Raw genomic sequence first — 15,061 nt, 5'->3', positions numbered from 1 at the left:
ACACAGTCACAAGAACAATGGAGTTGCTTCTTGTTCTGTACAGCAGCAAATATAATAAATGAAAATCAGCCCCCACTAAAAAGTCTTCCTAAAAAGCTTAATAAGATAGCAGAATGAAAATAAAGCAAGAGCAAATGTTGACTTCCCTGAGAAAAATATCCCTTAATCGCAACATCACAGCTGAAGAATCTTTGCCCCTTGCACTGACCCTCCACATCTCCCTCAGTCGGGAGATGAGAGATCCTTAAGGTATCCAGATTCTGTACCAGTAGCTCTGCACTGGGCTGGCTCCAGATCTGAGACAGATCTTGACTGGCGAGCCCTTCGGTGGAGGGTAGCAGAGGGAGTTTTGTAGCTGTAGCTGCTCCTCAGCAGCTGGAGGAATGATAAGGCAGGGGGTGGAGTTGAGGAATGAGCCCCCTGTGGAGGCGAGGGATTGGGTGTCCAGGACACGTGCCTGGCCAGGGAAGACGGAGCCGCCAAAGGCGGGAAGGAGTGTGTGAGATGCAGAGGCTGCCAAGGATGAGCAGATCAGTCGGGATGGGGTTTGTGAGCCTGACAGTCTCCTGGAGAGAGGCTCAGGCTTTTGGCTCCCACTGATAGGTGAAGGAGGGGAGTGAATAAACTTCCTTCCTTCCCAACCCTGAGGCAGTGCCCATGTCTATAATTCACTGCGAGAGAGCAGAAAGGGCACTTTGAAGAATCCCTCCTCCCCAAAGCCGGACAGTACCAAATTATTTCAATGCAGATCAGCACTAGTTTGAGGTTATGAAGCGTTTTTCACCCATCCTTAATTGTATTTATTCTTTTAAAAATTGTATTTATTTACTCACTATGCACTGAGATAACCTAGGTGGAACTGCTATTGTACAGTTAATTGTACTCAGACACCAGGAAGAAGTTTCACTCATGTTGCTTTTAATTATAGTAAGTGGTCTCACATTATTAAGTGGCTAGAAGAGGAAGCCCTGCTATTAAAACCCAGCCTCCTACAAATCATTAAGAGTAACTGATTAATGTTCAAATGATAAACAACTGTATCTGATCTGGACTTTAAAAAGAAAACACCTGACAAAAGTGTTAGAATGGTATCAACTGAAATAAACCAAAGCTTCAAGAACAGTCTGTCACTCACCAAGTACATGGAGCAATGTTCAAACAGCAATTTGGTCAACACCAAATTTAGTTTGAGAAATTGTGGTTTTACTGTTTGAATATTAGACTTATCAGAAATGTAGGTTCTTTACACTAAAACTGATGGGATAATTTGCAACCAAAACTTCACCTTACTACCAAATCCAAATAACGATATTCGAATGTATTGCAAAACCATTGTTTCCTACTCCAAGAGCACCTCACTTGCAAGAAGAAGAGAGTGAATGCTTCTTCTTTCATTTTAAAACCACAATTCTGTTTTATGTACAAACTGAGGGAAGAGCTAGTTAGAATAAGATATTGATATGGTTTGATATCCTAATTGGTTCTCACTTTAGTTAACATCCTGTGTTTGTACATAATGCGGAATTGTGGTTTGTTCTTAACATGAAAGTGGGAGCTTTCATTTTTCTCTGCTCATGGATGAAGCAGTTGAAGGATTGGGGAATGAACAATAATGTGGCGTTCTGAAGTTTGTTATAGCAGAAAAACATGGTTTTGAACAGCTGAACTTTGCCAATGCACAGTTGGTAAGACATATTTTCAGAAACTATATTACACTTAGAGTATCAGAATGTATTGCCTGTAAGGAAACCAATCTGGTTTATAATAGAAAAGCTCAAACGTTTTGCATTCACCCACGCCTCAGCTCCTTGTTGTTGCCATTTGTTTCCATATTTACTTCCCCTCACCCCACAAAAAAGCTACACTGGTCATCATGTACAGTATGTCTGCTGAAAATGGTGAGAATTGTTAATCTGCATGATGCTGGAATATGAATTGTTCTAAAGCCATGCATGCCATTCTTTCACCACTCCTTTCTGTTCACCCAACATTTCCAGCTGAGCAGGCATATCTTATGACCGCAAAACAGAACAAAGCTTTAAGTTCATCTTGGCTCATTCACAAGAACTGCCACTGTTTGTGGGTATTTATACCAGGAATCAAATTGTAGTTATAAACAACACTATAGCATTCTCATTTGTCGATTATTTCTTACAGCGAGAAATGATAGAGTGTCTTACTATGATCCTGTATGGCTTAAGGAGCAAAATTTTCACCTCAGTATGTCCCATGACTGATAGGGACAGTTGCCATAAATACTATTTCAGGGCCTTATTGATAGAGACTTGCTGACATTTCATCTTTGCCACTGTTTGTAATGGCACAGCCAACATTCACCCAAAGCTGCTGTATAAATATCCTCTCAGTAATCCTGCCAACTTTCAGTTCAACTGCTTCACAGAGCTAGTGCTCCCTATGAATTAGGCTCCAGCAGAAGGCAAAAGATGAAAAGAATAAGAGAGTTTGATTTAGGAACAATAATAGCATATTTATAATTCTCTTTGTCGGAAGAGCAACACTTTTCCATTTGACATTTTACCCTTAGAGACTACAGAAAAACATGACTCTCATTTTAAGTGCTATTAGCTGAAAAGTTGCTAATAATTTGCTTTAAAATTTGCTTTAGAGTTGTGAATTCTCACCATGGGGCCACTCCACAGAACATTTGTGTAAATCTAAAGGGAAAAAAAATGTGAGATTGCATCAGAAAATCCAAGTGTACTTTGTATGAAACCACCTTAAGTGGCACAGCGTGGAAATGCTCGACTAACAAGCAGAAGTTTTCTGGTTCGATTCCCTGCTGGTATGTTTCCCAGACTATGGGAAATACCTATATCAGGTAGCAGTGATATAGGAAGATGCTGAAAGGCATCATCTTATACTGCGTGGGAGGAGACAATGGTAACCCCCTCCTATATTCTACCAAAAGAAAACCAGACGGCTCCGTGGGCACCAGGAGTCGAAATTGACTTGACGGCAAGTGCCTTTTACTTTGCATGAGACCACAATCTTCCTCCTTGGAGGAAGAGCGGAATATAAATGTAAAAACAAAAAAAAATCTACCTTTTGGGTATGGAGGCAGTGCTTCTAAAAATGTACAATGCAAGCCTATGAATATTCACTCAAAAGCAAGTATCATTGTCCTCAATGGGGCTTATGCCTAGGTTAGCAAATGTCCATGGACTGCAGCCTTAGGCTTTGATTCATTTATTTGCTGTGAAGCAGCATCCCAGCCGCTCTGTATTGCTACTAATCAGAATTCTTCTCCAATAGCTAGATAACTCTGTTGGTTCTTTTGGACATTTATGTGGCTACTATCAGCCATGATAGCCTTCTGGATCATTTGAGGGATTTGGGAATAGGTGGTACTGCATTGCAGTGGTTCCATTTCTATATCTTGGGTAGATTCCAGATGGTGTTGCTAGGAGATAGTTGCTCTCTGAAACGAGAGCTATTGTATGCTGTCCCTCAAGGCTCCACCCAATCTCTGATGCTTTTTAACATCTACATGCAACCGCTGGGTCAGATCATCAGGAGATTTGGAGCAGGATGTTACAATATGCTGATAACACCCAAATCTATTTTTTCATGATATCATCACTGGGAATGGCATAACCCCTCTAAATGCCTGCTTACAGGCAGAAATGGACTGGATGAGGGATAATAAATTGAAACTGAATCCAAACAAGACAGAAGTACTCATGGTAAGGGTTCATACTTTGTAGGATGTGATAGATATGCCTAATCTGGATTGGGTTGCACTCCACCTGAAGGAACAGTACGTAGCTTGGGAGTGCTTCTGGACCCAGGCCTCACTAGTATCTCAGGTTGATGCTATGGCCAGGAGCGTTTTCTGTCAACTTCGGTTGTTTTGACACTGTGTACATTCCTTGAAGATAATTATCTCAAAACTGTGGTACACTCTCTGGTAATTTCTAGGTTTGACTACTGCAATGTGCAAGTACACGGGGCTGCCTTTGTATGTGGTTCGGAAACTTCAGTTGGTCCAAAATGCAGTGGCTAGATTTGGTCGCCAGGGTTTCTCTGAGACCAAATTATGCCTATTTTAAAACAATTGCATTGGCTGCCAATAGGTTTCTGGGCAAAATTCAAAGTGGTGGTAATTACCTATAAAGCCCTAAATGTCTAAGGATCGAGTTACTTAGGAGAGCACCTTCTTCTGCATGAACCCCACCACATCTTAAGGTCATCGAGAAAGCTCTGTCTTGAGCTTATCTGGCGGTGACTCGGGAGCAGGCCTTCTCTGTAGTCACTCCTGAGCTGTGGAATGTACTCTCTATAGATATCTGTGGCTTAACGTCTTTGTCAACCTTTAAAAGAGCCCCCCTTTTTAGCCTGACTTTTAGTAATCGTTGAATGTTTTAAATTGTTTTAACTCATTTAATCAGTCAATCAATCAATAATCCTTTTTTAACAAATGCCATGGGGGGGACTTTCTCCTTGCCCCACCCTCACTGCAGCTGCTGCCGCGCCCGGGCAAAGAGAGAGTTTCCCCTCGACTCCCCCACACACAGCAGCATTTTATTTTTATTTTTTGCAAAAAGCCTTTTTGCCTATGGGCGGCAAAAAAGCGCATCCACCCCTGCTCACATTCACAAACACTGCCTTATCTACCGGGGCAGAGGGTAGAATCAGAAGCAGGGCATAAATCCACAGAGCAGTTTGAATTTTGTTTATGTTATATCATATCATTCTGAATGAAGAATTTGTCAAAAGGAATTTAGTACTGAAATTTAATAATGTGTATTGATCGAAATCTGCACCTTTGTAATACGACTTTTACTTTGTTCTTGTCTTTTACTTTGTGCTTGAACTAGAAATTTGTTTTCCTTAGCATTCTGATTCAATGTAACATGTAATTTGGTTTTCCATTTGACTGAATCTGTATCCTGTTTGATTATTTTCTTCCTGATAAAAGAAGCCAACACTGTGCTTTAGGCTTTTAATCACTTTGCATTGTAGTAGTTCTCTGGGTTCCTTCCTTAACTTTGCAAATAAGCTGTTTCAGCAAATAATGTCTTTTTAAAAATCAATAATGTAAACATGCAAAGGTACTTTAGTTTAATAAGCTATTAAGCTCTGAATGGCCCTCCTTGTGTGTCATATTGTACTACAGAAACAATTGTGTAATGCCTTGGATTCAACTGAAAGTAACAAAATAGGGAATTTGTATTTGGTTTTACAGACCTTTCATGAGGCAGGATACTAAGCAAGCAAACAAAAGGTCAGAGCAGTGACAAGAGTGAAACATGTTACTGGAAGAGGGCTTACTGGACACCAGTCTTCAAATTGATGTGACCATCTTAAAACTAATTCCAAGAAGTTATTTGCAGCCTACTTAGAGGACATACTGGAAGTGACATGGACAGCCAGGGGGTAGGAATGGAATTCAGATTGGGACCACGGTATTGGAGAAGGATGCTTTCCCTCTCCCTGATTGTATTTGCTTGCCCCAGACCTGCTAACTGCCTTGGTCAGTCTGATAATTCATGGAGGATAGGAGACTATGTTAGTAGATATTGTCCACAGTGGCTAGCAAAAGCCTCTGTGCTCTGATTACCAGATAGTGGGGTGAAGGAGCAAGGGATGACTTCTTCCAATATGCTGTGCTTATGACCTTCCGAAAGGCATCTGGTTGATCATTGCTGGAAACAAGAGCAGTGGGCTAGAATATGGGCCTTTGGTTTGACATACCATGGAACTCCTATCGTGCTCTTATGTCTACTGTGTGTTGCCTTCTTTAATAACTCTTTTGACTAAGCAAACATCTATCAGACCCATTTTGTTTTTACTGCTGACATTCTCCACAGTCTGAGGGTAAGGAGCAAGGAGCAAGTAAGCTGTTTAGCCCTCAGGGACATTTCTACAAGCAAACAGGACTTTTCCAGAGAGGGGAGGGAAATGAAAAATGCCTCCCCGTGTGCTGCCCTGAAAGACAAGCTGTAGGGCACCTACTCCTTGTGAGGCCGGAACTCGTGCAATGCCCTCCTAAGGTGGTGGAGATGTCAGCCACTGCCTACTATGCTTGTGACTTCCACCAAGCTGCTCATTATGAACAGAAAATTCTCCCCTCTTACAATATAAGGCATGAACGAAGTGCAAATCCCTTTAGATCAGGCCTATAGAACTTGTGAACCCCCAAGATCCACTCAACCCACCCTCCATGTAAGATAGCCCATAAAAGGATCAACAAAGCCATCTTGCAGCCTGCTTGGTGGGCCCCAAATTTTGAAGATGTGTGTTAGAGTATGGGACACATTCACACAATGAAAGCAACATTGTTACGGCATCCATTAAAATGCAGGTTTCTTGTGCTAAGGCAGTGATCTTCAAAATTTTCCAAGTGGGGCCACTTTGACATACAACCTTCAATGTCACAGCCATTTCCCATTCACACAGAACTATGCTTTTCTCAGTGCTGGGGGGACCCTTTAAGAGAGACACAGCCCTCTCTTAAAAGTTCTGTGAAATGCTGAGAAGGGCAACACTTCCCAGCACTCCGTGCATGCCCTTGAAGCAATGGTCACTAGTAGGAACAGTTGTCTCTGCATGGTGGTACTGCCAGGTGGACTGTGGAGAATATTCAGCTTTGTACAATCCCAACAAACAACTTAGGGTTGATGGTCAGGTTGCCATCTTCCCTGGATTTCTGGGTAGTACCTGGATTTTAAGCAAGTCCACCTGGATTGCTTTGCTGCCAGAATTTGTTTGGATTCCCTGTCTTAATTTTTTTTTTTTAAGCTAAGCTCTAGCCCTTGTGAAAGGTGTGATGGAGCAAAATTTGTGGTCACTATTCTGCTCAACCACTGGACTTCAAATAAGGCAGGTAAAGCAGGCTGTCTGGGAGAGTTTCACACTAAGTAATCCCCCTGAGGAATGTTACCTTTTTGTTGTTGTTGTTTTGTTAGCAAGGGATCTCTATCAGGCAGTTAGAGGATAATGATTTTGATGTAAATAACTGCCTATCTGTGTATTGCAATGTTTAAGATTTTTGGCTTTATGGTGGAATCTATTCTAAGCATGCCTACTTGGAAGTACCATTGGTTCCAATCAGATTTTCTTCCAAGTAAGTGTGTATAGGAATGCAGCTTTAAATGAAAAGTTCAGAGTATTTTTTTTTGTTCTACTGCTGCTATTAATATCTCAAACATATTGAGATTGTTCTATTGCTGCTATTAATATCTCAAACTTCGTGTAGTCTTCATTTATTTTCATGGTATTTTCTAGTTGAAAATTATTTTGCTTTGGTAGATATCCAGAGCAAATACAAGTTAACTGGACAGTGCATCATTTAATTTGCATAATATGCAAATTATTTGCAAGCTAAAATGACTTGTAAATTAGGGTGCCCGGATTTGGAGAGTTTGAATATGGCAACCCTAGTTGATGGCAGCTCCTGGAACTTACAATGAAGAATACTATTTTATTTGGTTGATTGGTTGATTGATTGATTTCTATACCACCCTTCCAAAAATGGCTCAGGGCGGTTTACACAGAGAAATAACAAACAAATAAGATGAAACCCTGTCCCCAAAGGGTTCACAATCTAAAAAGAAACATAAGATAGACACCAGCAACTGGAGGTACTGTCCTGGGAGTGGATAGGGCCAGTTACTGCGAAATAAAGAGAATCCCCATATTAAAAGGTGCCTCTTTTAATGCCTAAGCATAACCCAAGTTAGCAGGGGTTATGCTAAGGCATGCACAAGGAGTTGCTTTGAGGCACGTTTATATTCTTCTCCTTAGTACACCTTGATATTTCACGGACATTTTTCTTAGTATTTTGTTACCATGCTGAGCATAATTTTGAATTTAGCACTGAGTTTACAAATTTAATTTACAAGTTTAAAAGGTAGGGAGCCTAATATTACGTGGTAGATATTCTTTGGGGAAGTATGTACGATTATTATTTTTAAACATACTTATAGATGAAGTAAAGGGAAAGAATTAGGTTTTTAATACTACTGTTAATTTTCTTCACAGATGTGATTGTGAATACAAGTGTTGGGCATTTTTGTACCTTTCAGTAATTTATTGTTCTTTCAATTGCTGCTTGTTTTCCTTTGTGTCAATTTTTTTGCTGTTTTTATAATTGGCTGTTTTAGTTCATTAGTTGCTGGCTTTATCAGCATACATAAGCAATCAGTACAGTAGAAATTTTATTTTTAGTTAATATTTTTTCAGTACTCCCAGTAATGTTTTTAAGTTCAGATATTTTTCCCATTTAATAACAAATACTTAGCAATTTATGAAACTAATTTTTCAACAGAGAATACTAATTCTAATATTTCCACATTATTAGCAGGAATGTGTCCAATAACATTGTGAATTAATTACATTATCATTTGATGTTTAAAGCCAAAAATACTTTGTACCCAATAGGCATTGTTAATTAATCAGGTACATGTGCTGAATGCTAATTACAAGTGTTGTCCATAGATTAAATCAACTACGAAATTTGGCAGATGGGCAGCCATTCAAAATAAATGCAAATAGATTGGCGACTCTTCAAATATAGTGAATCTAAAAATATGGGAGCTGACAATTTGGAACATTCAAAATTCAGTATGCTAGCCTGGCAAGTTGTTAGTTTTAGATTATTCACAACCTTTAAAATATCATTTAGACCTGAGATGTATTTTAAAAAGAAGTTGGAGTCTACTTTGATTTTTCTGTCTCCACAATTTTAAAATATACTTTCGTTTAATCCATGATAACCCATGGTCATGCCTAATCACCATTACTTAACAAGAGGAATGCAGTAAAAGAACTAATCTGCTTGTTCAGATATGAAATTTAGGGTTTGTGTCTGGATTGGAAATACCTTCTTAATAAAATTCTCCACCTTTATCCACACTATAATATTAACTACAATTTACTTCTTCAAAGCCTTTAGCCTGAAAGGCAATCCATGTATTAAAAATAATGGCATCCAGAATACAAATACTTTTGAAGCAACCTTTAATTCTCTAATTATTAACCTGGTAAGAGCTTTGTTTTAATGTGATTGGTTTGTTTGTTTATTGCATATAGCAGGAGTGCTAGAGTTCAAATACTTTATACAGCAACATATGAAATGAAGCATACATTTCCCCCCAGATGGTAACAGTATTGAGCATCTTCAAGCAGGCCATAATTAAGTTACTCTCCTGCACAAAATTATGGGCTTAAATTAAAAAACAGCTATTTACCCCAATGGATGGATGGACACAGGACAGCTCTGGGCCAGGAAAGCTGTGTGCAAAGATAGCTGGTATATTGTGCTAATAGCTATGGAAATAATAGGCAAGAAATAGCTACAATGGATTAACAAAACAAAAAGTAAACATTTCCCTTTCCAGAAGGTGACTGGAAGAGACACTGTGGGCTAGGAGTTTATCTGACTCCACCCCGCCCACCTTCTGGACTGGGAGAGGGACTCTGGTTGTGGTTTCTGTGCACTTTGGCTGGTATCTGTTGTTTTGCTCATGTTTAATTGCTGTAAAATCTTACACCAGAGCTGGGTTTGCCTGATAGGATGGTGAAAACCACATCTGTTGGGCTTTTAAACTTTTGGCCATTATAAAGGGGAGGAATGCCGGGGGCGCAGCCACTGGTGGGGGCCACCAGTAGGCGCCCGCCAAAGCCAACTGCCAACCTTTGATGGTAGCCTTTGTGCAGCGGGACTGAGGGCTGGAGCCAAATGTATTAATCTGGAGTCCTAAAAGGAAGACTCCTGCTGACTACAATATTATTGTTGCCTAGTAATTGATTGAACTTGGTACAGGTATGTGTCTTGGGTTGTCCAGAGATGGGAAAGTGGGGAATGATTCTGGGGCAGCTATTCGGGTAGTAGTGGGGAATCGATGAAGATATAGAGCTGATAGGTCAGTGGGCCATTACAGGGGAAGGGAACTCCAAAATTTAATTGGTTTCCCCTTCCAGCAGGGCTACAACCTCTTTGACCTTGGAGAGCTATGCCAACAACTCACAGAACCTCACCTTATTACTCTGTAATGCCTGGTAGGTCCAAATTAAGCCTGAGATAATCCATGATGTAATTATGGAAGAAGAAGCTTACCTGGTATGCATTACAGAGACCTGGTCGAGAGAGGCTAGTGGTCCAGTTTTGTCCCAGCTTCTCCTGGTGGGATACTCTGTGGTGGAGTAGGTGAGAGGATGTGTGGGGAGGTAGCATGGCTGTGGTCTATAAGAATAAGTTGAGGCAGTGGCCAGGAGGGCTTTTTATCAGCTTTGGCTGATATATCAGCTACACCCATTTCTGGAGTTGAATGACCTTAAAACAGTGGTAGAAATGCTGGTAACCTCCATACTTAACTACTGTAATGCATTCTAAGCGGGGCTGCCTTTGTAAATAGTCTGGAAACTACAATTGGTTCAGAATGCAGCAGCCAGACTGGTCTCTGGGACCATATATCACCAATTTTAAAAGAATTGCACTGGCTGATGATATGTTTCCGAGCGAAATACTAAGTGCTGGTTATTACCTATAAAGCCCTTAATGGCTTGGGTCCAGGGTATTTAAGAGAGCACATTCTTTGTCATGAACCCTGCCACCTATTAAGATCATCTGAGGAAGTCCAGTTATGGTTGCCACCGACTCATTTGGTGGTGACTTGGGAGCAGGTCTTCTCTGTGGCTGCCCAGGGCTTTGGAATATGCTCCCTGCCAAAATAAAAGTATCTCCATATCTTATTGTTTTTAGGGAGGCCCTTAAGACACACCTTTTTCTCAGACTTTTAAGTAAAATTAATTTTAGACTGTCTGATTTTATCCTATGAAATTGTTTTAACTTATTTATTCTGTGAAATTGTTTTAACTGTTCTACTCTGTTTTGTGTTTGTTGTTTCAAATTGTGTACATCTCCTAAAGATACATATATCAGGTGGTATATAAATATCAAACAAACAAACATTTCCCTTTTTTCAGTTGAAAAATATCCAAAGAGAATGCTTAATTACATATTTGTTGATAAAATGTATTGCTTAAGTCTACAGAAATTTAGAGAGAGAAGAGTCACGGTTGTTAAAATCTTATTTCCTCAGGTGATGGTAGACTTTATAAACACTTAAAAATATAGCACATTCATTACTTAATAAATAAGTATCTTGTGGGAGTGTTCATATGGGAGACAGGGCAATAAAATGTTCACAGTATACACTCTCAGAGAGACAGCCCACCCATACCTTCCATTGCCTCAGGTTGTTTGTCTGAATGCTGCAATGGCTGTTCCCTTTGAGGGTATCCATTTTTTAAAAAGTGATTATTTAGGCATTACTTCAGGCTTGTTGAACTTTACACAAGCCCTTTTCATTTGGCCATAATCAGTGTACAATGAATATATGAAAAGGGAGAGGGATTGTTCCTGCACTGCTACTCCTGCCTCTGACTTCCACACCTTCATTGCCTCTGGGAACACAGAGCTGACGGTTGCATGGGGCTCAGAGGAGGGGCTGTGGGCACAATCCTACTCCCTGTCCCCACATGCATTGTATTCAACCATGTGGAAAGGGCTATTTGTTTATTTAAAATATTTCTATTCTGACCCTCCAGCACATGCTGTTCAGGACAGCTTTCAAGGCATTACATGCATTCAGGGGCATCATTCTAATTTAACTGGGGGTCGCTGACCCAATGAGGGAGGGGAGGACGGTTTGCTCTCCCCTCCCTCAGTGGGACTCTGTGGGTTGCTGGCTCCTGATCAGACTCTGGACAGTGTGTGGCATTATTTGCATAGGAGTGAAAGGGCATGCTGAAGATGTTTTGTTTTTCACTATGTTCGTAAGTTTTTCAGCAGCAAAGGGTGAGGAGAAGGTGGCAGCGGGCCCAAGGGCCCACCTTCACTTCTCGTCCCAGGGCCTACTTTAACCTTGCTATACCCCTGGGTGCCTTATTGGAAATATTCTTGGGAGGTGGTATAGAATAAAGTACTTCAGATACACAAACATTTTAAGCATGCACACATCTCAAAATCTTTTATAACAGACACACTCAAAATTAAAAAAATAGTCGTAGTAGCCCAAGTTTAACTAAAGATGGAACATGCACACTTAATTGGGAGTAAAACCCTCTGGATTCAGAAGAGCTTATTTTGGTGTAATGGTGTATAGAATTGGGCTGCGTGACAAAATAAAAATGAAGTGACTGGCTAGCAGATTTCTCCATATATATATATATATATATATATATATATATATATATATATATATACACACACACACACACACACACACACACACACACACACACACACACATACATATACATAGAGCATGGGAAATGGGAAAGAGCAAAACCACACAACACATTTACAGTTCTCAAGAGAATAGGAATTTAGGAACCCAATACTTCGTGCTAAAAGCAGAAAACTGTTTCATTGGACCCATGCATCATGTGCAAGAAGCACACTACAGTGTATGTTATTCAGAATAGACAGACTCCTACTCTGCCTGTGGTCCAGATAACAGTAGCATAGTTGCAAATTCAGAAGTGCAGGCACTCTCCATGACAGCCCACATGACCATGCCCCCTCCAACAGCCAGAGAAGCCGAAAAGTACGGGTGCTCTGTCCCTGGACATCCCGCTCCACTACACCTCTGCCAGACAAAATGTTTTCAGGAAACAGTTTGAAGAACAGCTTGTGTCTCCTGTTGCTATTGGTTGGGCCTCTGTAGGCACAGTAAGAACTCTGGGTTAAAACATTTTATTGTTAATTCCTGGGAACGCAAGTTTAGTGGAGCCACACTTTTAAAAATAGTATAATTGTATAGTTCTAATATTTGATTGTAACCATAAATGGACATCATTGCATGAAGGCAGAAAAACATCTACACACCAATATACACATGTTGAAATTATCATAAAAATAAAATTAGTTAAATAACTTCTATGCAGTGTAACTGATTCTCCCGCCGCCCCCGCAAAACTAGTTTTGGATCTTGTTCAATCATAGTTCAAACACAGTACAGTGTAATCAGGTATAAGGGAACAGAACGTCCAGCTAGTCACATTACCTGGTGCCAAAATGGTCTGAACCCACATCTCCAAGTTCTCCCCAAGTAGGAAAATGCTGTACCTGGGGGAGTTTTCCCACATGTGGAATGCTGCGTAGTGAGCATTCCAAACAATGGGGAAAACTCTCACCAGATATAGCATTTGCTTCTGCAGACAAATACTGTCCTTGGAGAGAGCTGGGGAGCATGGCTGATGAATGCACTGGGATGGGAGCCAGCTAGCAGCCATCCTCCTGTTCACTCAGTACTTGGGTACACTATATTCAAGTTTGAAAAGATCACTATGGGTTCAGGTCACTATGAAAGTTCTATCTAGAATGTATCCCACCATAATCTACCTGTAGCTTAAACGCACACATGAGTTCCAGTATAAATCATGCACCAAGTATGCCTGTAACATGTAAAATGCACTGAATAGGAAATCCCTCTTCTCAACATCCCGCCACTTCAGAAAGAGAAAGCTTCTACCTGTCCTTGGTTCTTCAACTTTTATCTATTATACAATTTATTATGATGCTGCACAAGTAGAACTTTTCTGTCAGGTTTAATCCATCACAAAGGGCTCAGTTCTAAAGTGTTGACTTAGTTCTTGTGGAGGCACAATAATCCATCGACATAAATTGCCACTTGGACCGAATAATTACCTTTGAACTGAGCTTGTGGTTTTCAGCAAGTATTGTATGTAGTATAAATCTGAGTGCGTTTTGTCCCTTGAAGCTATGATAGTAATTTGAGTAGGGCATTAAAAAAAAAATCACATGCCAAAATGAATCAAAGGATATTCACAAGAAAATTCAGACACATTTCAGTTTGGGAATAAATGCTCCAAATTATTCCATTTCAGTTATTTGGAATAAATGTTCCAATTGTGAAGCAGAGTTTAGCTGCATGAGAGAATTATTATTTATTATTATTATTTTACATTTATATCCCGCTCTTCTTCCAAGGAGCCCAGAGCGGTGTACTACATTCTTGAGTTTCTCTTTCACAACAACCCTGTGAAGTAGGTTAGGCTGAGAGAGAAGTGACTGGCCCAGAGTCACCCAGCTAGTTCATGGCTGAATAGGGATTTGAACTCGGGTCTCCCCGGTCCTAGTCCAGCACTCTAACCACTACACCACACTGGCTCCTTGAATGTAGTTCCTTGAATTCTGTGACAAGGTGTAAGTTTTATTCCAAACCAAAATGTGTTTAAACAGATATATTATCAGTATTCGGATAGCAGCTTGCTGTCCACCTCCATGAATCCCAATCTCATTCAGAAGTATATGACTATGCATCATCCTTTTGAGCCCTTTCTCCTAATTGTGAGAAAGGCTCATAGTCTGTGACAGAGGTTGCAAAAAAGTTCTCCAGTTGTTTTTGGCAACTGTATCTGGGAATGATGGGAACTGTAGTCCACCAACTGGAGAGCCTCAGGTTGGCCAGTATTGGTCTAAGCAATCTTTGTGTCATTTGCCTTCATCAATAATCTCTAATAATTTTAGACAAGTCATTATTAGAGTACTTGTATTATCACTAGTGTGAGGTGTCTATGTGAGTTCCTGTGTTCATTGCTCATTCATCTGATCATTGCTTCCCTGAAAGTTTGGTGCAGTTGTCAATGATTTCAAGTATGAATTAAAATGCTTTCATAAGCTCTTTATTTATGGGGGGTGGGGAAATGATATGCTATGTAAATTATATTACCATAGTACCAGAAATGGTAGGAGATGGACATAAATATTTCCACGCCAACCTTAAACTGTATTGAGGTGTATTGAGGGTTTTTTAAAGTCCATAATTTATTTATTTAGAAACAATTTATTGTTTCTTTGTGTAAACCGCCCTGAGCCATTTTTGGAAGGGCGGTATAGAAATCAAATAAATTAATAATAAATAATAATAGATTATATTATTATTTCTTGTTTACACAGTCAGACAGGTGTTATTGACTGGTTTGTTTTATCCAGACATCGAGTCCTTCCCAAGGACCTGGGATGGCTGAATTTTATTGTCAATTGTTATAGATAACGTCGCAGAATATA

The 15,061-nt window shown here is 40.1% G+C and overlaps 1 protein-coding gene across 10 annotated transcripts in view; it reads right to left on the bottom strand.

The window, feature by feature from the left end:
• Positions 1-15,061, bottom strand: part of GRM8 (glutamate metabotropic receptor 8) — a 791,912-nt gene that overhangs the window by 25,417 nt on the left and 751,434 nt on the right. The gene's annotated exons all lie outside the window — the stretch shown is intronic.

The sequence above is a fragment of the Hemicordylus capensis genome, chromosome 5 (assembly GCF_027244095.1).
Source record: "Hemicordylus capensis ecotype Gifberg chromosome 5, rHemCap1.1.pri, whole genome shotgun sequence".
NCBI classification, from domain to species: domain Eukaryota; kingdom Metazoa; phylum Chordata; class Lepidosauria; order Squamata; family Cordylidae; genus Hemicordylus; species Hemicordylus capensis.
The sequence above is the reverse complement of the archived record's forward strand: the minus strand, read 5'-3'. Positions and strand labels throughout refer to the sequence as shown.